Source organism: Narcine bancroftii, chromosome 2, assembly GCF_036971445.1.
Source record: "Narcine bancroftii isolate sNarBan1 chromosome 2, sNarBan1.hap1, whole genome shotgun sequence".
Taxonomy (NCBI): Eukaryota; Metazoa; Chordata; class Chondrichthyes; order Torpediniformes; family Narcinidae; genus Narcine; species Narcine bancroftii.
Genome location: NC_091470.1, coordinates 74,161,587 through 74,184,618, shown reverse-complemented (window position 1 = coordinate 74,184,618; position 23,032 = coordinate 74,161,587). Strand labels below are relative to the sequence as shown.

The window sequence follows — 23,032 nt, the reverse complement described above, 5'->3', positions numbered from 1 at the left end:
TTGCATCATATTCATTCACAGAGTCTTCCATCATCACGCAGAGAAGCAATGCCCCACAGGAGAATAGGAGCAGGAGAAGGGCACTTGGCCTAGCAAGACTGTCCAATCATTGAGTATGACTGTGGCCGTGACCACTGTGATCACCAGAAGAAGGATGCTATTTGGCTTATAGTGGAGTGTTGGTTCTTCCTACAAATATTTTCTTTCTAATTGCCTTCGAAAGTCACAAGTAAAGGGGAGTTTAACTACAAATTTCGGATCATGTCACAGAACAACATGATCACATCAGAGAAGTATAAAATATCTTATATAAGGGAATTTTACATGTATTATTTGTATAATTTTTGTATTCAATATTATTTTTGGACATAATGAGTTATAATTTAATTGTTTAATTATTACAATTATAGAATTTGATGTCCTAAACAAAATAAGTTAATGTAATAATTGTAGTTTGCTTCTAATTTTCAATTGATATGTGATAGGTATATGATATGATTTGATTTCTGTTATTATTAGTACACCTTGTACAAATGGCTTTTGTTAAATTCAATAAAAATATTTTAAAAAGAGAAGGAAAGTCACTGTTACTGCTGCTTCCACTACTTTTTCAGTCAGCACATCCCATAACGACTCTAGATTTTGATTCTCAGATCCTTCATGACCTTGTAAATTATCAACGTGGTAATCTGTGACTACGATTTCAAATTCAACAAGTAAACAGATACACCTGCTGTAGACAAAACAGGAAATAATCAAGTTAAGGGCATACTATTTGCAAACTAATTACATTCAGAGTTCTAGGTTAATTTCTGCCTCTAAGTAGTAGAGAGGATTACTGCAGTGATGCAAATACACCCGTCATCGTCAATCAGGTGCCTTGCCGATCATGTCTCTCCATTCATCACCATCTCTGACCCTTCGAATTAGTTGCTGTTCTCCTTCAGTGAAGGCTCCATCTTTGAGCAGAGACCTTAGTCGATTTGAGTTCATGATTTTACAAGGGAAAAATACTGAAGTGGTTTCCTGTCGCCTTCTTCAGTTGCAGTGTCCATAATGGATGGGTAATCCTTTTCACTGAGCAATTGTGCAGCACCGACACCTAAATACACATGTAAATACTAAATATCCCAAGAGTTCAAACCACTGAGAGAAATAGGTAATTCAATTGCAAGGAGTTATTTTAACCTGTCCTATTAAAATCGAGTGAGAGGCAGAATTACAAAATCCTGATGTTTGAAGCAGGTTTTGAACTGAGATTAATTGCTCTAATCAAAATGCAATTATGTTGTGCAAAAACTAAACTGCTGGAGTAACTCAGCAGGCCAAGTAGCATTGCAGCAATGGGACAGTCAACGTCTTGGATCGAGAACTTGCATCAGGACCTGTTACATTGTTTCTTTCCTGTCCTCAGGATACGTCACAGCTCTCTACAGCTAGATAGCTTCACTGCTGTATTATGGGAGTTGATAATGGACTCCACATTGTCACATTGGCTAGGAGACAAGTCATTCTCAGACCAGGGAAAGACGTGATTTGAAAAGGTAAATGGAATATGGACCATGATGGTTGTTGAGATAATGTAGTCACAGTAATATCAACATCAATAATTTTCATTTATGGTAATACAACACTCCAAGGTGCTTCCCTGGAACATTAACAGCGAAGATTCAATATCAAGCTGCGCATGGATATAGAAAGGTAACTTGAAGCTTATTCAATGATAAAGCTTTTAGGATGTGACTTAAGAGAGGAGACACAGAAAGGGATATCCAAAGAGGCGACTCTTGGTCTAGCATCAAAATACAATATAGAATATGATAAAGTAAAAGAAATTTTAGTAGCCATTTGCTAGCGGAGGGGTGAAAGTTTGTAAATACTGTACGGAATTCTAAGGTTACTCAAGCGAAAATGTAAATATTTTAAAGAAATTTTGTTCAAGAAATTGGATATAGTTGAAAGGATAACGTAATTGATCCTGTGATAAATGAACAGAGCAAGTGTAGAAATTTTATCCCAAGCTTTATACTGTTTTGTTTGAAAGCTTCAGGAAGATGACACTACATTTTTATTGAAATAATTTTAATCAGCCACAAGGTTCTGACATCTGTTGGTGAACATTGTACATTAAAACCTTTTCATGGACCATATAGCTTTGCATGCATAGACGTGTGCATTTATTTGCATGAATTGTGCACAGTTGTGTATGCATGCTAGGAAGTGTATGGGCAGCTAGGTAAATGCAAGAGTGTGTGCGTACATGTCCGATGTTGCACTCTCTGTTTTTTTGATTAGTTCGAGCATAAATGATCCTTTTGTTCCTCTTGCTAGTTCACGCATTCAGGGCTGAATTTAATAAGTAAGAGCTTTTAACACACACTTGAGGATTGGGCAATGAGCCAACCCTTCATGTATTGTAAAAGTTAGAACAAGTTGAAGGTCAAGCCATGTACACAGAAATATCGCTCGTTTATGTAGCACTGTTATTACTTGCAGTACAAATCTCCCAAGGCACTTAACAAGAATGTCATTAGTTAAAATTTGATATCCACTCACGTATTGATATAGATGAACAGAAGCTTGCACAAAGACATATTGAACTCATTTTTCTATAGTCATAGAGTGAAGAGCTTTTCAGATGTGGAGAAAGGAAAGGCCTTATATATTGTGATTATTTCTGGTAGGTGCATTTTCTCTTGGACTCATTAAGGTCCTGCCTATTGATGTGCAAGTGCCTGATGAATAAATGGAGTGATCTACACTGCTATTTGGATGGTACCTCTACAGTCACTGAAGGTGAGGGAGGTGACGAGGACCTTGGCAAAGACAATGCTAATGGGAGTCGATAGGAATTATTTCAGGCAGATATTTCCTTTCTTGAATATGGTCGCAATTGTAGCTAACCTGAGTCACTTCCCATGCTTTCTTCCCTGGTGAGAGAGGTGAAGCTGTGAATTCATTTTCTCTTTGCTAAGTTTGAGATTTGTAGAAATGATACAGGACCATGGTGCAGCTGGTAGAGCTGATGGCTCACAGTTCTGGAGGCCAGGTAGAATACTGACCTCCGGTGGTGTGTGTGCACTTTGCATGTTCTCTCTGTCGGCTTGGGTGTCCCCTGCATGCTTTGGTTTCCTTTCAGATGTGTGGGTTGGTAGGTTAACTGTAAAATATCTATAGTGTATTGGGAAGGGTAGAATCCAGGATTCGTTTATGGGAATGCAGGGAGAATGTCGGGTGGCATGGTTAGCATAAGGGTGGGACATTTAGCATAGTGGTTAGTCCAATGCTATTGCATCGCAAGAGACCGGGGTTTGAATCCAGCGCTGTCTGTCAGGACCTTGTATATCCTGGTGCCCCAGTTTTCTCCCACCTCAGTATAGGTTAATTGGTGTATTTGGGTGGCACATGCTTGTGCACTGGAAAGGCCTGTTGCCCTGCTGTATATCTAATTTTAAAAAAAGATAAAATGAAAAAAAAGTGCGATTTTTGCAAATTGGTGTTTGAAGGTCAGCACAGACAATAGGGTATATCTGTGGTATATGACTCACTGGCTCAAATAAGTTCATGCACTGGTCCCACATGTTAAAGTACCACTGTAATCCCACAGCACCCTGGACTGTGCATTGGCAAGGGCCTGCTTTGAAACCCAATTCCACTTTGCCTCATTCTCTTTCATCTGGAATTTCTGAGGGTCAACTTTCTCCCGGTGAAAGACACTCACTGGAGAGTTGTGACTGCTGTCAGAGAGATTTAAAAGGATCAAGATGTATCTGTCCATCACTGTAACTCTTGGGCTGCAGTTGCTGACAATGTACACACATGCTTAATGCACACACATCGAAGGCAGAAAGAGCTTATTTGGCACATTGGGCTTGTGCTGGCTCTTTGAAAATGCTGTCTGATTTGCTCCATCTCATTCAAGTTACATATTCCTTTACAAACATGTGTCTAATGCCTTTTCCAATGTTTTATTGAACCTGATTCTATCAGCCTTAGCCTATTCCTGCATTGCACTGTTCAATATTCTGCACTCACAGTATAATAATTGAATTGCCTTGTACTTAATGAATGACTTATCGATACTGTTTAAATCAGTGGTCCTCAACCTTTTTCCTTCCACTCATGTCCCACTTTAAGTCATCCCTAGGCCATCGGTGCTCTGTGATTAGTCAAGGCTGGCTTAAATCCCCCCCCACCACCCTTTTATTCGGATGCCTGCCAACGTTCTTCCATACTTTGATGAAGGGCTGAAGCCCGAAACGTCAGTTCTGTATTTTGCTACATAAAGGACACTGTCTGCTAAGCTCCTCCAGCATTTTGTGGCTTCACTTCAACCACGGTGTCCACAGATTTTCATGATTTATTAGCACAATTACAAGTTGTTTTATGCTTTCACAAGCACTGGTCTGTGTGGACTTTGTTTCATTATTTCAATTCCACTCATAGATTGTAGTCATAGAATGTAAGAAACTTCGGCAGTGACCAAGACTTTCCCAAGACTGAGCCAACTTTGAAACACTTCAAGGATTCATTGACATGTTGCTGCAATCGTTTCATTTGGCTGCTTAAGATTTTTATTGTCAGTCCTTGCTTGGAATGACAGCAGTGCGGATACTTCTGTGTGCACACAACCAAAGTGAAAGTGTTTCAGGTTGAAGTCCATTGTCACTGAGGAAGAGTTTCTGAGCAGCCCAGCTAGTTGGCTCACACACTTGTATCTGGAGGAGTGTGAATCTTCTTCCTGATGAAGAGATTGTTCTGGGGTCGGATGAGTCTTTTAATATGTTAGCTGCTTTCCGAGGCAGTGGGAAGTTGTACATGGACAGGAGATTGGCTTGTGTCTGTGAGCTGCATTCAGAACTCTGTAATTTCTTGCAGTTTTTGGTGAAACAGTTCCTGTATCACACAATGTTCAGTGATGTATCAGTTTTATACCATGGGTTTTGTAGGTGCAGGGCACCAAATCACAAAACAAGGCAGATGACACAATATCTATAGACCCTGAGTTTTATTTGCTGATTTTTCAAACATAATCTGAAGAAGGATAGACTTGCTTTGCTAATGCTGGAAGTAATTTTATCGATGATGTGGAATGTACCATTAAGTGAACTGAACATCCCCCAGTTGCGAGGTCTAGAAGTTCGCTCTGATGGTTGGCTGCACAGAAACATTCCTGGTGCCGCCCTTCCGTTTTCCTGTCATTCATTGCCACCATTATCACAAGTCAGAGTGACGTCAAGCTTTGCTTGTATGCTTGAGTCAGGGATCAGCCATTATCAATCAGTCACTTTCTGTCACTTTGTCCTTGCCTGTAGTTTCATTGTATCAAATAGGCTGCATCAGATAGATCATGTCAATGCCAATATTCATCAAGAAAAGCATCTGACCGAGGACATTATTCCAAAGAAGCAACACATAACCCTATTCAATTCTAGCTATTTCACCACCTTCCACACATTAGTCCCCAAGCCAAACAAATGCAGAGTTTCTCAGATTTTGCCATATATTCCAAAGTTCCTCTCAGCTGGCTGTATCATGTGTAACCATCGGTTCAATGACAGTTCTATAAAAGTTGGAAATGGTTCCTGGCGTTTCTCCTGAAGTTGACAAGATGCATATTTCATGTCTAAGTACCATGTCATACTGAAACACAAATGCCACTCAGGCAAGAACTCTTGTTTACACAATGCTTCAGCAGAATTCTGGCAAGGATATCGCCAACATCTGCACTCAAGAAGGTGCCCTGATGACCACCAGCAGATTGGCTTTGCCAATACAAGTGAAAGATGAATGTGCCGTATTCACTCTGCTGATTCTGAAACATCGTGCAAGCCTCAAACCTTGTCAGTTTCTCAGGCTGAAATTTTGCACTGATCCATGACTTATCATTTAATCAAAATGGCCAGTCTCACACCGTCCATAGGAGGTAAAGGTTTATTACTGACATTGGCAAGGGAGCAGGGAGGGTGGGGTGCAAGGGGGGGGGGGGCAGGAGGCCCATCCCATCCCAACCAGGAAAAAGTCAAGAAAAATAAAACAGCCTGAGCACTGGCCACCGTGATGTGATCAACCGATAAACCCCTGATATATGTTTTATATCTTTGTTGTGAACGTCCTAAATGTTGGGTGTAACTGTAGTTAGTTAAGTGTTAAATGTGGAGGGGTAAGGACGGCAGATAGAAAATTGATAATTGTAAGCTGTAATCAATGTTGATGTTGTCAACATTAATATCGATAAGGTTGATAACTGTTTGAGTTTAAGTATTAAATATTAAAAAAAGGTATATTACTGACGTTTTGGGCCCTAACCCTTCCTCAAGGTATGAGTGAAAAATATGCAGGCAGAATTAAAGACTGGGGAAAGAAAGGGGGGAACAATGAGGGGAGGAGTCCAGACCAACAGACGAAAGGTGTTAATTGGATATGATAAGATGAAAGATGAAAATTGATTTTGGCTCTGTGAAAGGAGGAAGAGGGAAAAGGGGGAAGAGAGAGAGAGAAAGAAAGAGAGACAGACAGAGAGAGAGATGGCGGAAAGGATACAGGGGAAGAAGATACTCTGTAAAGATTAAAACCATGTGTTTTTGATTCTTAGTTAATTTTGTGCCTGTCTCGTTAAGAGCACCATTGTTTGTAGTGTTTCCATAGTGATCATGATGTAATATGACATAATATCCAGCCAGGCTAACTCTTTCTCTTTTTCTACAAGATGTGAAGGAAGCGTGAGCATAAGAAATTTTTCTTTGAATTTTTGTATCTCTTTAAGTTTTTGTATCTTTATATTCTTTTTATCTCTAATATACAGTAAATACTTTGTTATTCACCATTATGGAAGCCTTGTGGCGAAGCTATGCAAAATGTTTATCTGTTCTAGCAATGAATTAAAACTACATAAAGTAACAGCCACAGAGATTGATTTGTTGGATTAAAGAGATCGAAATTTGGGATATCATAACTCACGCTTTGGAAGATGATACTTTCAAATCACGATATATTAGAATAAGGAAAGTGTCGTCGATACTCCTGTTGTGGTCTCCTACTTCGGAAAGACTGGATGCAGGCTGAGAGATCACAACATTGAGCACTTCAGCTCTGTCTGCCACAATAGCATGGATCTCACAGTGGCCACCCACTTCAAATCCCCACCACATACCTTTGCTGACATGCCTGTCCATGGTCTCATGCACCGCCAGACTGAGTCTGTCTACCTACACATTGGAAGAACAACACCTCACCTTCCGTCTGGGCACGCTCCAACTGGATGGCATTAACACTTGATGTCTCTGGTTTTATTAAACCCCATACAACTATCTTCCCTATCTCCTTTCCTCTGGCTCTCTCTCTCGCTCTCTCTCTCTCTCTCTCTCTCTCTCTCTCTCTCTCTCTCTCTCTCTCTCTCTCTCTCTCTCTCTCTCTCCTCTCTTTTCCCTCTGTCTCTTTTCAAAGAGCCATAATCAATTCTCCTTACCATTTAATAGCAACCTAGAGACTTTCACAGTTTCAATCAGCATTGGAGCATGAGCTTGAGACTTGCTGAGATCCTTCTGGGGCAGACAATTAATTGAATCTTTACTAATAGATAACTATTGATTGGCAATGATCCTGAACCATTGTCTCTGCCAATGCAATACATTTTCTTTGTACAGCAGTAACATTGTACAAGCAACACTCAGTGTTGGAGATGTGCCTGATAACTATATTCCTTAAAGTGCCCTCAGGGCCTCAATGAAGATATCATCTATGTCTACATTAAATTGAATTTCATCTACTTCGTTAGCCAGCCATGCATTTTGTGCCTCCCTGAGCTTGCACTGGACAGTCCTCTTGATATTGTTACAGAAGGGATGCCAGCAAGCACATTACAAACAAAATGAAGTGAGTATCTCTTACCCATTTTCTGATTCGGATATCGTTGGCAAGGCCATCATTTATTACCCATCCCTAATTGCCCTTGAACTGCTTTCATGAACTACTGCAGATAGTCTGGTGAAGGTGTTCCCACAATACTGTCGTGACCTGGGTTCAATATTCTGCACTCACAGTATAATAATTGAATTGCCTTGTACTTAATGAATGACTTATCGATACTGTTTAAATCAGTGGTCCTCAACCTTTTTCCTTCCACTCATGTCCCACTTTAAGTCATCCCTAGGCCATCGGTGCTCTGTGATTAGTCAAGGCTGGCTTAAATCCCCCCCCACCACCTGCCTCCCAAAAATGCCTCAGATTTAGATTTAAGGGGAGATCATTTCCCTCCACTTGAATTGAGGAGAAGATCTACCAGGACCGACTCATAAAATGTACCCACGTTCTAGTGCCACCTTGCTTACCATTCATCCTTTCATCCAGGCTCTACATCCTGCTACTCACTCCACGAACTTTGAAATTTGCCAGCTCTCATCAGTCTCATTCCTCCATTTATTTCCCTGCCATCTATTCTTTTTCAAAGCCAATTAAGACCCATCACAAACCTACATTTGAGAAAATTACAGCAGCCATTCAACCTATCAACCCATATGTCTTTGGGATGCCAAAGGGAAATGGAGGACTTGGGGGGAGGGGGTAAATGCTGGTAGTGCACAGCAGGCCATGAAGCAGCTGTGGAAAGACAAACAGAGTTAAAATTTCAATTGTGAGACATGATCCAAAGCAGGTAAATGGAGGCAAAATCTAGATCAGCAAAAATCTAATTAAATGATTGTGCAGGTTCAAAGGACTGACTGAAATTCCTCTTCCTATGGTTTGGAGTTTCTGACCTAGATGTTCAACTCCATTCCTCTCGCTACAGCTCCCTGACTCAGTGGTATTGTGCAGAGGCTAGGCACCATTTATTGGTTTGGTTCCACGGTCTATGTCTCTGGGCTCAGCTCTGCCTCCTTGGCAAAACGCGGTTGATAACCCTATGCATGTGGACGTTTGAGGGAGATGAGCAGAGACATTTTAAATGACCTGGGTTCATGATGGAATGGGAAAATCAGTGTCATTTTCACTGGATTTTAACATGTTTTTAAACTGGCCACATCAGCCACTTTTTGGACATGATCTAATTATGTGCCAATCACCCATTCCTCCCTCTTCCCCTTTTTGCAAGATGAACCAAGGTAATCGGCGGTCTCAAGAGTAGAATTGGGAAAGGAGCATTTGATAAAACGTGGTGTGAATGAAAAAGGGAGAACTTGATTTGATTTGCACCTTCCATATCCATGAGATATCCCAAAGCATTTTTGCAGCTAATTAGGTAGTGACGAAAAAGCAATCCCTGTGAAAAAAACACAGCATTCACAGAGTCCTGTGACAAACTGAATTTGAACTCTCACTTCTGGTTAAGAGATAAAAGTGCTATCCCACTGCACCGCAGCTGACATTGCCTGGCTCTTCTGTAATTCAGAATATGTTCCAAGAGAAAAAGAAGCAGAGTACAAGAGTGGGGAAGTGAAAGATCAGTGCTCTTTTGTTTGAACTGCAGAATTGCAAAGGTGCCCAAAGAACTGTACAGCTCTTTTTGTTTTTTCATGTAGTCTTTAAATGTATTCAACACACACACAAATAATCTAGACAGAAGGTTTATCAGCTCAACTATTCATCTCTGCTTCTGCAAGGAGATCGAGTGACCAGCAAGTTCTGAAAATAAACTTTGATCAGTTCACATAACCTATTTCTGGATGATTATTGTGCCATAACTTTCATTTATATGGCCCCGTCAGTGTAGTGCAGAATGCCGAGATTCCCCCAGGAGGATTAACCTTTGATGACGGGTCATCGAATTGAAACGATATCTCAGTTTCTCTCTCTCTCCACAGATGCTGCCTGACCTGCTGAGTATCTGTAACATATTCTATTTTACTTCTGCTCTCCAACATTCACAATACATTTTGTTGGAAAGTTGACAAAGAGAAATTAGGACAAGTGGTTGGAAGCTTGGTTAGGGAGCTGGTTTTAAGGAAAACAATGAATCATCGATAGAAATTCGGGCCAGAAGGTAGACTCACCAATGGTGGATGGGAGGTTGGACCAGGATCCATGGCTGGAGCAGGGAAGAGAGTTGCTACCCAAGAGAAAAGGAGTCCTCTTTGTGGAACTAACATGTTGGTGGATTATCAAATACACCTGTACAAATAAAGTACACAGCAACATTATAATGAGAAAAGAGCTGTTGAACACAGAACAATACAGCAAAGGAACAGGGCATCTGCCCCAAGATTTCTACCTGCTCATGATACATATCCATCAATTTCCTGCATATTCATGTGCTTGTCTAAAAATCTAAAGGCCTTTTAAATGCTACTATTATATCTACTTCCACTGGCAGCCATTTCCAGGCATCTACCACTCTCTGCATGAAAATACACCTCCTTTAACCTTTTCCCTCTCATCCTAAATGTGTGCCCTCTAGTATTCAACATTTTAATCCTGGGAAACATATTCTAACCATTTATCTTATCCATGCCTCTCGTAATTTTGCAAAATTCAATCGAGTCTTCCTTCATCCTCTGACATTCCAGAGAAAACAACCCTGGTTTGTTCAACCTGTCTTAACCAACCTGTTCAAACCTCTAATTCAGACAGCATCCCAGTAAGTCTTGTGTACCCTTTCCAAAGCCTCCACATCCTTTACGAATCGTGCATTTTTTTTAACTTGGTCTTTTTAGCAATTATTATTATAAAACCCAAATACGACTACAACTTACCAATCCAATGTTCAAAACTACAGGGATCTACCAACCAGGGATCTGACTAACCTAAGATGCTCACACAAGTACTTTTGCATTCTTACTGGTCAGGAACATGTAATCTCAGAATCAGAATTTATTGTCATGAACAAGTCATGAAATTTGGTGTTTTGAGGCAGCATCATCGTGTAAACATTCATATTATAAACCTCTTACAACAATAAATATAAAAAAAATATTGCACACAAAGTAAGGCAGTGTCTTTGGTTCATTGATTACTCAGGAATCTGATGGCAGCAGAGAAGAAGCTGTCCTTGTGCCGCTGAAAGCTCGCCTTTAGGCTTTTGTACCTTTTACCTGATGGTAGCAGAGTGAAGAGGGCATGGCATAGGTGGTGGGGTCTTTGAGGATAGAGGCTGCTTTTTTAAGATACCGCCTCGTGTAGATGTACTTGATGGAGTGAAGTCTGCTGCCTGTGATGTCGCAGGCCGAGTTAACTACACTCTGAAGTTTATTCTTGTACTGAGGGTTGGCACCTCCATACCAGGCAGTGATGCAACCAGCCAGAATGCTCTCCACGGTACACCTATAGAAGTTTTCGAGAGTTTACGGTGACATACCAAATCTTCTCAGACAGCTCACAAAGTATAGCCGCTGGCGGGCCTTCTTCGTGATTGCATCGACATGGAGGCTTCAGCACAGGTTCTCGGAGATGTTGACACCTAGAAATTTGAAGTTCTTGACCCTCTCCACTACTGAGCTGTCAATGAATATTGGGCTGTGTTCCCCTGACTTCCCCACTTCCTCCTGAAGTCCACAATCATCTCCTTGGTTTTGCTAAAGGGCAGCACAGCGGTGCAGCCAGAAGTGCTGTTGCTATAATGTTCTGATGCCGCAGGTTCAATCCTGTTCTTGGATACCATTTGAGCAGAGTTTGACCAGGAGGGAGCTCCCCTTCCCCACCCCTCACCAAAAAAAACCCACAGATCCTGGAAATTTGAATAAAAAATGAAAAATCCAAAGGGTCTCACAATTGAAATTTTAACTCTGTTTGTCTTTCCACAGCTGCTTCATGGCCTGCTGTGCACTACCAGCATTTACCCCCTCCCCCCAAGTCCTCCATTTCCCTTTGGCATCCCAAAGACATATGGGTTGATAGGTTGAATGGCTGCTGTAATTTTCTCAAATGTAGGTTTGTGATGGGTCTTAATTGGCTTTGAAAAAGAATAGATGGCAGGGAAATAAATGGAGGAATGAGACTGGTGAGAGCTGGCAAATTTCAAAGTTCAGAGTTATTGTCAGAATGACAATAAACAGGATTCTTTTTCCTGTGGGCCAGGCAGAATTTCTACTTATTGGTAACTGTAAACTGTACTCAAATAAAGCACCAATACAAAAGAGAGAAATGTAAAGAAACTGACTGTGCAATAGACCATGACTACCAGCCCCCCCAACATCTCCATCTCTGTGTGCCACAGAACTCAAAACGGTCAACCAGTTTACCTACCTCGGCTGCACCATTTCATCTGATGCAAGGATCGACAATGAGATAGACAAAAGACTCGCCAAGGCAAATAGCACCTTTGGAAGACTACACAAAAGAGTCTGGAAAAACAACCACCTGAAGAAACACACAAAGAAAAATAAATATTCATTAATAAATAACGTGCAAAGTTATTGTGTTGAGATTATTGTGGGCTTTCGGTGAGTCTCTGATTGAGTTTGTTGTTCGGAGACTGATGGTGGAGGGGTAGCAACTTTTCCTGAACCTGGTCAGATGAGTCTTATGGCACCTGCACCTCTTTCTGGATGGCAGCAGAGAGAACAGAGCATGTCCTTGGGTGATGTGGATCCTTGATGATTGCTGCCCCTCTTCAACAGCAGCGTTCCATATAGATTTTCTTGATGGTGTGGAAAATTTTACCTCTGATGTCCTGGGCTGTGTCCTCTACCTTTTGCACAGCTTTCTGCCCAGAAGTATAGGTCCTCCTATACCGGGCCATGTTGCAGCTGATCAGCACACTTTCCACTACTCCGATAGAAGTTTGCAGAACCTCAACCAACTTCTGAGGAAGTAGAGGTGCTGACGTGCTTTCTTCATAGTAACATTAGTATATTGGGTCCAGCAGTGATTCTCCAAGAGAGTGACTCCCAGGAATTTAAATTTGCTCACCCTCTCCACCTCTAATCCCCCAATGATCACTCAATCGTACACCTCTGGTCTTCCCCTCCTGAAGTGCACAATAAGCTGCTTGGTCTTGGTATTAGAGTGTGAGATTATTGTTAGTGCACCATTCAGCCAAATTTTCAACCTCCCTCCTGTATGCTGGCTCATCGCCTCTTTTTATACAACCCCCTACCAATTTGTGGGTGGTGTTGTTGTTGTTGTACTGAGCCACACAGTCTCTTTGGGCCTAATGGCCTCCTTCTACATTATCAGAAAACGTGAGAGTGTGCAGATCAGGCAAAGACGATCCAGCCCAGTTGTTGTGTAATACCATCAATACTGCACACAGACTGTGTCTTTACTTCAAAAAATCAAGCGGCTGCTAAAAATAAATGGGCCCAAATTTTTTTAAGGAAAATGCTGTTTCCTTTGGCTGCACAGCAGATTGAAAGCTATTCATGAAAGGATCTCAATGTTAGGGCCTGCAACTTTTATTTCCTGAGATTCATTTACACCATGAATATTTTTTTTTAATTGAAATAATTCAATTTATAATCCACAGACTAAAAGAAATATGTCACAAGTTCAAAACAGCAGCAAGATTTTACTCTTAGTGAGGCAACTGAGTATCTGATGTTAACAATCTGACACAGTAGAAAAATGCCAAGGGGTTACTTCCTCCACAGATTCTGTCTGACCCATTTTGTTCAAGTGTGCAAATGTGTTCTTGACTCTGTACATAATATTCTTGCAACTGAGACAGTCACAATTTTAGAACCTTTATTGCAGAGCTCACCCCAATGCTCCTCAGTAATAATTATGGCTCAAGCGACACAGAATGGTAGTGATCTACACCCAATTGAGGTTGATTTTTGAGTTAAACGGAAAGCCTGTGGACGCTGTGATTGCAGTGCAATGCACAAAGGTGCTGGAGAAACTCAGCAGGTCACGCACCATCTTTTTCTTTCCACTCACATACCACCTTAAGTAATCCCTATGCCATCGGTGCTCTGTGATTAGTAAAGGATTACTTAAGGTGGAATGTAAGTGGGGAAATAAAGGTTGAGAACCACTGCTCTTGTCCCAATTGTTACTGAAATATTTTGCTTGAGAAAAATTGTCATTTCCTTTGGAGTTATGAAACCGTGCACATAGCAAGTCAATGAGGTACGATTCAAACAGTGGTTTTCAAACATTTCTTTCCACTCACATACCACCTTAAGCAATCCTTTACTAATCACAGCATACCTATGACTTAGGAAATACTTAAGGTGGTATGTGAGTGGGAAGAAAATGCTTGAAAACCACTGATCTATAGAAAGCAAAGTGCAACCAATGTTTCAGGCCTGACTCCCTGGTCGAGGAATGCTGTTGGTAGCATTAAAGTACTTGAATCAGAGTAGACAATAATGTAAGCAGGAAGGTTGTAGTAAGGCCTCAACAATATCAATCATGATATTTCAAGGTTAAATAATAGTCTTGAAATGGGAGAATATTCTTATTCCTCCTGTAATAAATATAATGGGATCTTCTCAAGGTTTATTTGTCGTGAACACAAAATACACAAAGTTTGTTTTCCTTTCTTTTCTCTGTAAAGGCACATAAAGTGATGCCACTCATCCAATGCTGTTAACAAGATGAGAAATAAGATCATAACTGTTACCAATATTGAGTTACGTTTGAACAATTGAATATATTATTAAAAATGACCTTAACCATTACAATGATAATCAAGTTGGGTGTATCTTAACTGTTTAGTCATTGGATTTCTTATGGAACTTCTTTGTCAGATGACTTGCTAACTTGGAACCTTCTGACAAGATGACAATATGCCAGTAATATTGCACCAATTCTCCAAAACTTGAATCAATTTTGTCCGTCATCCAAAAATAGTGCTGAATGGCGGATTTGTGCAAAGATGAGAGGAGTCACATGTGACAGTTTGTTTGGAGAAAGCCTGAGATATAGAACACAACAGATTTGGTGTCACCTTCAATCACCTCAGAAGGGGTGGGGGGTTCATATCAATAGGAAACAGAAGAGAAAGTTAAACGTGAAAATGGTATTAAAGCAAATGACAAAAGTGCAGGTTCCACGCTGAGAAAAATAAAGCATGGGTAGAAGAATTATTGTTTCAAATAAAACATAAAACACAAAAGTGTATTCTGTGCGTAAAATGAAGTAGTTTCCTTACTCTGCTCTTACAGCTTTCTATTTATTTGGAAGTTTTTAAATATGCCTTTTAAGAAAAGTGTATCCTTGCTCTGTTTGTTGCAAAAACCATTTCATATTCAATGGATTGCAGTTGGTTTTAGATAGATTAGCCATTATAAATGCTGATTTTCTACATATATATGCTGCTTTAAGTAAGTTAATTGCTTTCCTTTACTAGCATTCTTAGACATTTGCACACTTGTCATGCATTTGGTTCTGAGTTGTCAGGGATCACGGTAAATGTAAGTATTTTACTTGAAATTTGATTTGATTTTCAATGCCATTGAAAGTCAGAGACATTTGACAACAGCTAAGCATTATTTTCCCATCCATGAAATCTGGCCAACTGTTAAAAGCTGTCAGAGTGTCTTGGGGGGTGGGGGGGGGGGGGGGGGGAATCTCATTGTGCCTCACTCACAATGCAGAGCTTGCATTGTCTCTCCAGATACTCATCAAATCAGTGGCGCTTTGCATTCACAGAAGATAAATGTGAATGGGCAGGCAGGGTTTCTCAGGCAGAACCTGGGCTTTGGGCATCCTTAGTGGAGAAAGAAAACAGATGTAGATGAGTAAGGTGGGAGATGGTCTGAGGTCTGGTCATTCCTTAAGTAATATCATGTGCAAACTGCTCCTCATCGAGTTGCTCTTGGCCTCATAAGTTTCTATTGTGGATTCAGCTTCAAACATTGAGCAGTCTTAAGTAATTTCAATTGTGACCAAACTGCAGTGATGAGATGGTCAACTAATACACTCTTTAATTAGGAAGTGAATGGGAGGTTGGGAATTATCTATTTAATTGCAACAAATTGAGGCGCCTGCAAGCTCACACCAAGACACAAGAGAAACTTGTCCGTGAACTACTCTTTGCAGATGATGCTGCTTTAGTTGCCCATTCAGAGCCAGCTCTTCAGCGCTTGACGTCCTGCTTTGCGGAAACTGCCAAAATGTTTGGCCTGGAAGTCAGCCTGAAGAAAACTGAGGTCCTCCATCAGCCAGCTCCCCACCATGACTACCAGCCCCCCCACATCTCCATCGGGCACACAAAACTCAAAACGGTCAACCAGTTTACCTATCTCGGCTGCACCATTTCATCAGATGCAAGGATCGACAATGAGATAGACAACAGACTCGCCAAGGCAAATAGCGCCTTTGGAAGACTACACAAAAGAGTCTGGAAAAACAACCAACTGAAAAACCTCACAAAGATAAGCGTATACAGAGCCGTTGTCATACCCACACTCCTGTTCGGCTCCGAATCATGGGTCCTCTACCGGCACCACCTACGGCTCCTAGAACGCTTCCACCAGCGTTGTCTCCGCTCCATCCTCAACATCCATTGGAGCGCTCACACCCCTAACGTCGAGGTACTCGAGATGGCAGAGGTCGACAGCATCGAGTCCACGCTGCTGAAGATCCAGCTGCGCTGGATGGGTCACGTCTCCAGAATGGAGGACCATCGCCTTCCCAAGATCGTATTATATGGCGAGCTCTCCACTGGCCACCGTGACAGAGGTGCACCAAAGAAAAGGTACAAGGACTGCCTAAAGAAATCTCTTGGTGCCTGCCACATTGACCACCGCCAGTGGGCTGATAACGCCTCAAACCGTGCATCTTGGCGCCTCACAGTCTGGCGGGCAGCAGCCTCCTTTGAAGAAGACCGCAGAGCCCACCTCACTGACAAAAGGCAAAGGAGGAAAAACCCAACACCCAACCCCAACCAACCAATTTTCCCTTGCAACCACTGTAATCGTGTCTGCCTGTCCCGCATCGGACTGGTCAGCCACAAACGAGCCTGCAGCTGACGTGGACTTTTTACCCCCTCCATAAATCTTCGTCCGCGAAGCCAAGCCAAAGAAAGAAAGAATCTGTTTATAATCTAATTACTTTCTGTGAAGCTAAGGGGATTGGTATAGTGGAATTCTATTTTATTAAGATGAATCCCACATATTTGTTGTGCAGCTAATCTATATTTGTAGAGTAAATGGTGCTTGAAGTGTTATTCTATTGATATTCTAATTTTCTGGGTAAATGGAAAGGGACCTGGGTAATGTTTCAGATTAGGCTGAACACTGGCAATTATGTTTCAAGATATTTATAACTATTTTCAATACAAGAGAGTCTAATCCCCTCTGTAACATTGACTTCCACTGATCAAGAACTGGTGGTCCACTTGGGAAACATGAGAACTGCAGTAGCTGGAAGAACCCAGAGGGTGAGGCAGGATTCATAGAGATAAATGGTCAATATTTAAGGGTGGTATCCTTTTTTGAGACCAGGATGCGAAGAGGAGATATCAAGCTGAACAATATGATGGGGAAGGAGCCAAGAGGATACTGGATGAATGAAGGCAGGAGAGGTAGTTAGGGGAATAGACCACAGGGCAGCTGTTGTTCAGAATTTTAATTGGACTAACCATAAATATGTCAGTTCATAGGCTGGTTGTCCAAGATCAGTGAATCATCTTCTAACTTGTCAAACCTTTTACACCATCTATGAGGTGCAAATTAACAATGTGTTCCAAAGGCAAAGTGATGCACCGTCATTCACTTGAAAGACAGTTGTAGAGAAACCAATAGGCTTTTATTCACTTGAGAACTTTGCACATCCCTACTGTTTGGTTGTCCTGTACTGAGTAAACAGGGGGCTGTGGAACAGTCACCTTTATACAGGAGCCTGTGGGGCAGGGCCACAGGTACAATTGACCAATTGGTGTGCTTGATCAGATAATTATACTTGACAGTAGTTCGCCACACAAAGCAGCTTTTTGATTGGTACCTTCCTCTATGCCTTAGCCTAAATATTCTCCATTCTCCAAAGAAGAATTGATCTCAGCAGCCACCTTGGGCCCACAAACTGGAGTGGTGGCAACTCGTCATTGACTTTGACAAACTATCCAAGAAGAAGGTGTGGTCAAAATGGAATTAAGTTATAGCAAATGGTCCTTGACCTTCATGAAATAACTATCTAAGAAGAAGGAGTGAACTGGATGGAATTAGATTTTGACATTGTATTCATTGACACGAAAGAAGGTTGGTCTGTTAATATTTTACTTAATCTATTTGAATGGAAAGAGGCTCGGGATGGACAACCTTCTTTTAAAAACTCACATTCCACCTTAAGTAACCCCTATGCCATCAGTGCTCTGTGATTAGTAAGGGATTGCTTATGTGGGTGGAAAGAAAAAGTTTGAAAACCATTGTTTTAATCATACCCAATGGACTCGTTATGTGCACTGTTTCATAACTCCAAAGGAAATGGGCTAATGACAATTTTTCTCAAACAAAATATTTCAGAAACAAAAGGGTCTAGAGCAGTGATTCTCAGCCTTCCCTTCCCTCTCACATACTACTTTAAGCAATCCTGTACTAATCACAGAGCACTGATTATTTAAGATGGTATGTGAGTTATTAAAAAACTCCCCTGGTAGGTGGTGGTCATTCAATTTAATTGAATGCCTGAGAATGTGGTTGGTCATAAATATTCTACATAACAGTGTTGAATGGGGAGATCATTGGTCCAGTGATATTTTTTATTGGGATGAACAGAATATGTATATTCATGTTTCATTTAAGTAGTTTTGGATAAGAAAAGGAGGATGTGTTGATGTATTATTTATTGGATTTGAATGATAAGATATTTTTTTCTCAATTTCAATTTCTTCCCAGGTGAATGGGAAATTATTTAATCTATTTACTGATGAGGTGAATTGCTTGGGGAATCTGCTTAACTGAGGCAAATGAGAAGGAATGTTATGTAATATTATATTTAATTAATTAGAATGGCGATGGAATTAGGTTTGCTGATGTTCTGTTGAATTGCAGTGAATAGGAAGGGGAATGAATTGTTGAAATTTACTTGAGTACAATAAATTGGGTCAATTTGAATTCTATTTAATTATCATCAATTGCTGGAGATTCTTATGGTCTGTTTTAGATGTGATAACCTATGGATTCATCTGTCAAATGAAATAAGCTATTGAAATTCCATTTAATTCAATGAAAAGAGATGGATTTTCCAGAGACAAATCAGGGAGAACTATATTCAATCGAGTGAAATTAATGAGGTAATTTATCTTGTGTAATTCTGTTTGCTTGTTGAAAATGGAAGGGAATTAGTGTGATGATTTTTATTATAGTACAGATAATGTAGAGATAGTATAATAAATTGATCTATGAACATTTTACTTAATATGAGAGAGACTTGCATTTCTTGTTTCTCATGGCCCGTAAATACCTCACTTTGAAATTGCATGAAGTGTTACAATGTAGGAATTGCCACGAATGGGAAAGAATTGTTCTGCCTTCAATTTATTTACAATAGATTGTAAATAATTGATTAGTTATTTTCTCATTCTCTAAATAAATGAAATAAATTGTAGCCTTGTCTGCTTTGTGACGACTGGGCAAGAATGGATTGTATTTAGAGACACAGAAGGGACAGAGATGTTGGAATCTGGAGAAGCACATGGTCTGCTGGAGGAAATCAACAGGTTGAGAGGCATCAGTGGGAGGGGGAAAAAGAATTGTTAACATCGCGGCCCAAAACCCTTCACCCTCTTTTGGTTAGTGTGAACCACAGTGAGTTGAACTACTTTATTCAATTTGCAAGGTGAGGATAAACTGCAAAGGAATTAATCAATTTGCATTCAATTTATTTGGAATGACTGAATGGAGAGATTGCCAATTATTTTATTGAGTGTAGTGACCAACTGCTAATCCATTTAAATGAGTTGAATGAACAAGAGTTTGTTGGTTGGTGTTCTTAATAGTGTTTTAGTTCCTTGAAACACTGATATCTCCATCAATCCCACTGTTGCATGTCATAGATATTGTGAAAGAGCATATAGATATGTTTTTTTGGAGATAAATTGCGAAAGGTTTGCTAGAGTAGGTCACATACAAACACTTTAAAACAGATCTTATTTAAAATAGTGGAGCTCTGCCTCATGCTGGACATATCAGCTCCACAGCTTTTGTAAGAGCTTTGAAGAGTGCTCAAGAGACTTCACTAATGGATTGTTGTTTACAAAAGGCAATAGATGAAAGATCTTGTTGGAGCCGCAGATTGTCAGGAAGAAAACTTGTTTTTCTCAGAGGATCCTGTGGTTTTGCAAGCAGAGAGACCCAAACAGATTTTCTCTCAGAGAGAGAGAGAGAGAGAGAGAGAGAGAGAGAGACACACTTCTTCAGTGTTACAGCCAGCAACAGCACCTGGCTGGGACTGGAACAGGACAAGCTGGCAAGCTTGTGGAAACCCCCATTTTGGAAGACAGCCTGGTCAATGCCCTTGAGTTTCATGCAAGAGGAGAGGGCTGTCTGCCTAATGTTTCACTTGGAACAAGAGAAACAAAAAGAAACTCTGTGGTGACCCGAAAGAAAGAGGTTATCATCTGGAGAACCCTGAAGGGGGAACATTTTGTCAGTAAGACACTGGAGTGGCTGATTAAAAAGGAATTAGTTGTAGATGTCCTAGAACAACAAATCTCTCTCTGAAAACCGACAAGCACCTTCCTGAGCGGTAACCATTTACCTTTCAAGCACAAAAGCTGGTGAACTTTATAAATGTTAAATTCTGTGCCCAGCATAAGAATTGCCGGCAACCAGTGAACTTGAAGGAATGAGAAGTGAGATTGGACTGTGAACCAAAGAACTTTTCTGAACTTACACACACATTATCTACACATGTGCTTAGAATTAGAAGGGGGTTGTTAGATTAAATAAGTCAATAGTGATAAGTTAAAGTTTGATTCTATTTTCATGTTTAAAGATAATTAAAAGCAATTTTGTTTAAGTAACCATTTGTCTTGGTGAATATCTATTGCTGTTGGTTTTTCGGGTCCTCTGGGCTCGTAACAATATATATTTACAAACTTTCACAATTTATGTTCTGACTCTTAAATTTTCCCTGCTTTATAATTGCTGAGTGAGCCTTCAGCCCCCATGTCACATCACAGGTTAACCAGACCCATTCTCACTGACATTTCTTTTTTCACTATTTTATTGTGTTACAGCAATAGTACAAATCATGGAAAATTAGATGCCTTTCATTTATACAGATCCTTAATGATCTTCAAAGGCCTTTTACAGCTGATGGAATTCCTTCCAAAGTGCAGTATGTCGTAAGATAGAAAACGCAACAACCAATTTTTTTTTTAACACAGCAAGATCCTGCAGATGATACTGTTGCCGTGAGAGGATTATCTATTTAATACTGGTCCTAGCTCTTATTGCCAACTGAATAATAGAACATTTACTTTCCCTTGAGAAGACAACCACAGTTTAACATCCCATCAAAAATATGCCTCTGCAATTAGTGTGATATTTCCACAGTACAAAGCTGATTAATCTATCTTCATTTGTTAATAAAAGGTAGCACAGTGGTGTATATAGTAGAACAGCCATTTTGAAAAATCCAGACATTTGGATTCACTCCTGAAAGTGGCAACTGGACAGAGCTTGCATGTTCTCCCTGTGACCACACAAGTTTCTTCTGGGTACTTCTAATTTCCATGTGTTCCTAAGGACGTTCAGGTTGGTAGATTAATTGACCACTTTACATTGCCCCTAGTGTGTAGATGAGAGGTAAAATCTGAGCAGAGCTGAGAAGAATAGCTGGAGTTGGGGAAGATAAAACAGAATGTGCAGAGGGAATATGTCATACAGTGAATATGACCGGGTGAATGCTGATTGGCGTGGTGTCAATGAGCAGAGGACCTGTCTCCAAAATATCTGGCTAATTTATGTTCATGTCTGGAGAGAGGACCTGAAACTATTGAACTCTGAGTCCGACATTCTGATCAGCCATGATCTAAAATGGCGGTGCTGGCCCGACGGGCCAAATGGCCTACTCCAGCTCCTATTGTCTATTGTCTATTGTCTAACAATCAGCAAAGAGGAATATTTAAAAGATCACTCTAAACTGAGGTCTGTTATAAGATCTCATTTTGGCGTTTAGTATAGTTTGCGAGGATGGACAGTTACTTATTTTTCAACATTTTTTTTCATATATGTATTATCCTGTGAAATGTACCATTGGCAAATTGCTATTAACAGAGACTGTGCATTTCAAAGTCATTCTGATTTATTGTCAGAGAACAAGCATGATATCTCATACAAGACTGAGATTCTTTTTCCCGCAAGTGAGGCAGAATTATCACTTATTGGTAGTGTTAAAAAAAACTGTACTCAATTAACACAAATAAAGAAATATAAACAAACTGTGAAATACAGAGAGAGAGAACAAAAAAATCCATAAAGTGCAAAAGTCCCTGATTGAGTTTGTTGTTGAGGATCCTGATGGTGTAGGGGTAGTAGCTGTTCCAGAACCTGGTGGTGCGAGTCTTGTGGTACCTATACGACTTTTCTGATGGAAGCAGTGAGAACAGAGCATGTGTTGAGCGATGTGGATTCTTGATGATTGCTGTTGCTCTCTGATGGCAACGTTCCTTGAAGATGTTTTCAATAGTGGGAGGATTTTGCCAGTGATGTTCTGGACTGTGTCCACTACCTTTTTGCAGGGCTCTCCACTCAGGGGTATTGGTGTCCCTATTACCTGACCATGATGTAGCCAGTCAACACACTTTCCACTACACATCTTGAGAAATTTTTCCAGGGTTTCAGATGTCATACCAAATCTCCACAAACTCCTGAGCAAGTCGAGGTGCTGACGTGCTTTCTTCATGATGCCAACAGTGTGTTGGGTCCAGGAGAGATCATCTGAGATAGTGACTCCAAAGAACTCACCCTCTCCATCTCTGATCTCCCAATGATCACTAGATTATACATCTCTGGTTTTTCTTCCTTTAGTCAACAATCAGCTCCTTAGTTTTGGTGATATTGAGTATGAGGTTATTGATGGTGCACCATTCAGCCAAACTTTCAATCTCCCTCTTGTATGCTAACTCATCACCCCTTTTTATACAACCCACTACCATGGTATTGTTAGTGAATTTGTAAATGGTGTTGTCGTATTGAGCCACTCA

The 23,032-nt window shown here is 40.5% G+C and overlaps 1 protein-coding gene across 3 annotated transcripts in view; it reads left to right on the top strand.

The window, feature by feature from the left end:
* Positions 1 to 1,486: 1,486 nt before the first annotated feature.
* LOC138752381 (fibulin-7-like) overlaps positions 1,487 to 23,032 on the top strand; it is a 78,650-nt gene continuing 57,104 nt past the window's right edge. For all 3 annotated transcript variants that reach the window (XM_069915265.1, XM_069915264.1, XM_069915266.1), the window contains exon 1: positions 1,487 to 1,701. The gene's annotated coding sequence lies outside the window, so the exon portion shown is untranslated. The remainder of the gene's footprint in view (positions 1,702 to 23,032) is intronic.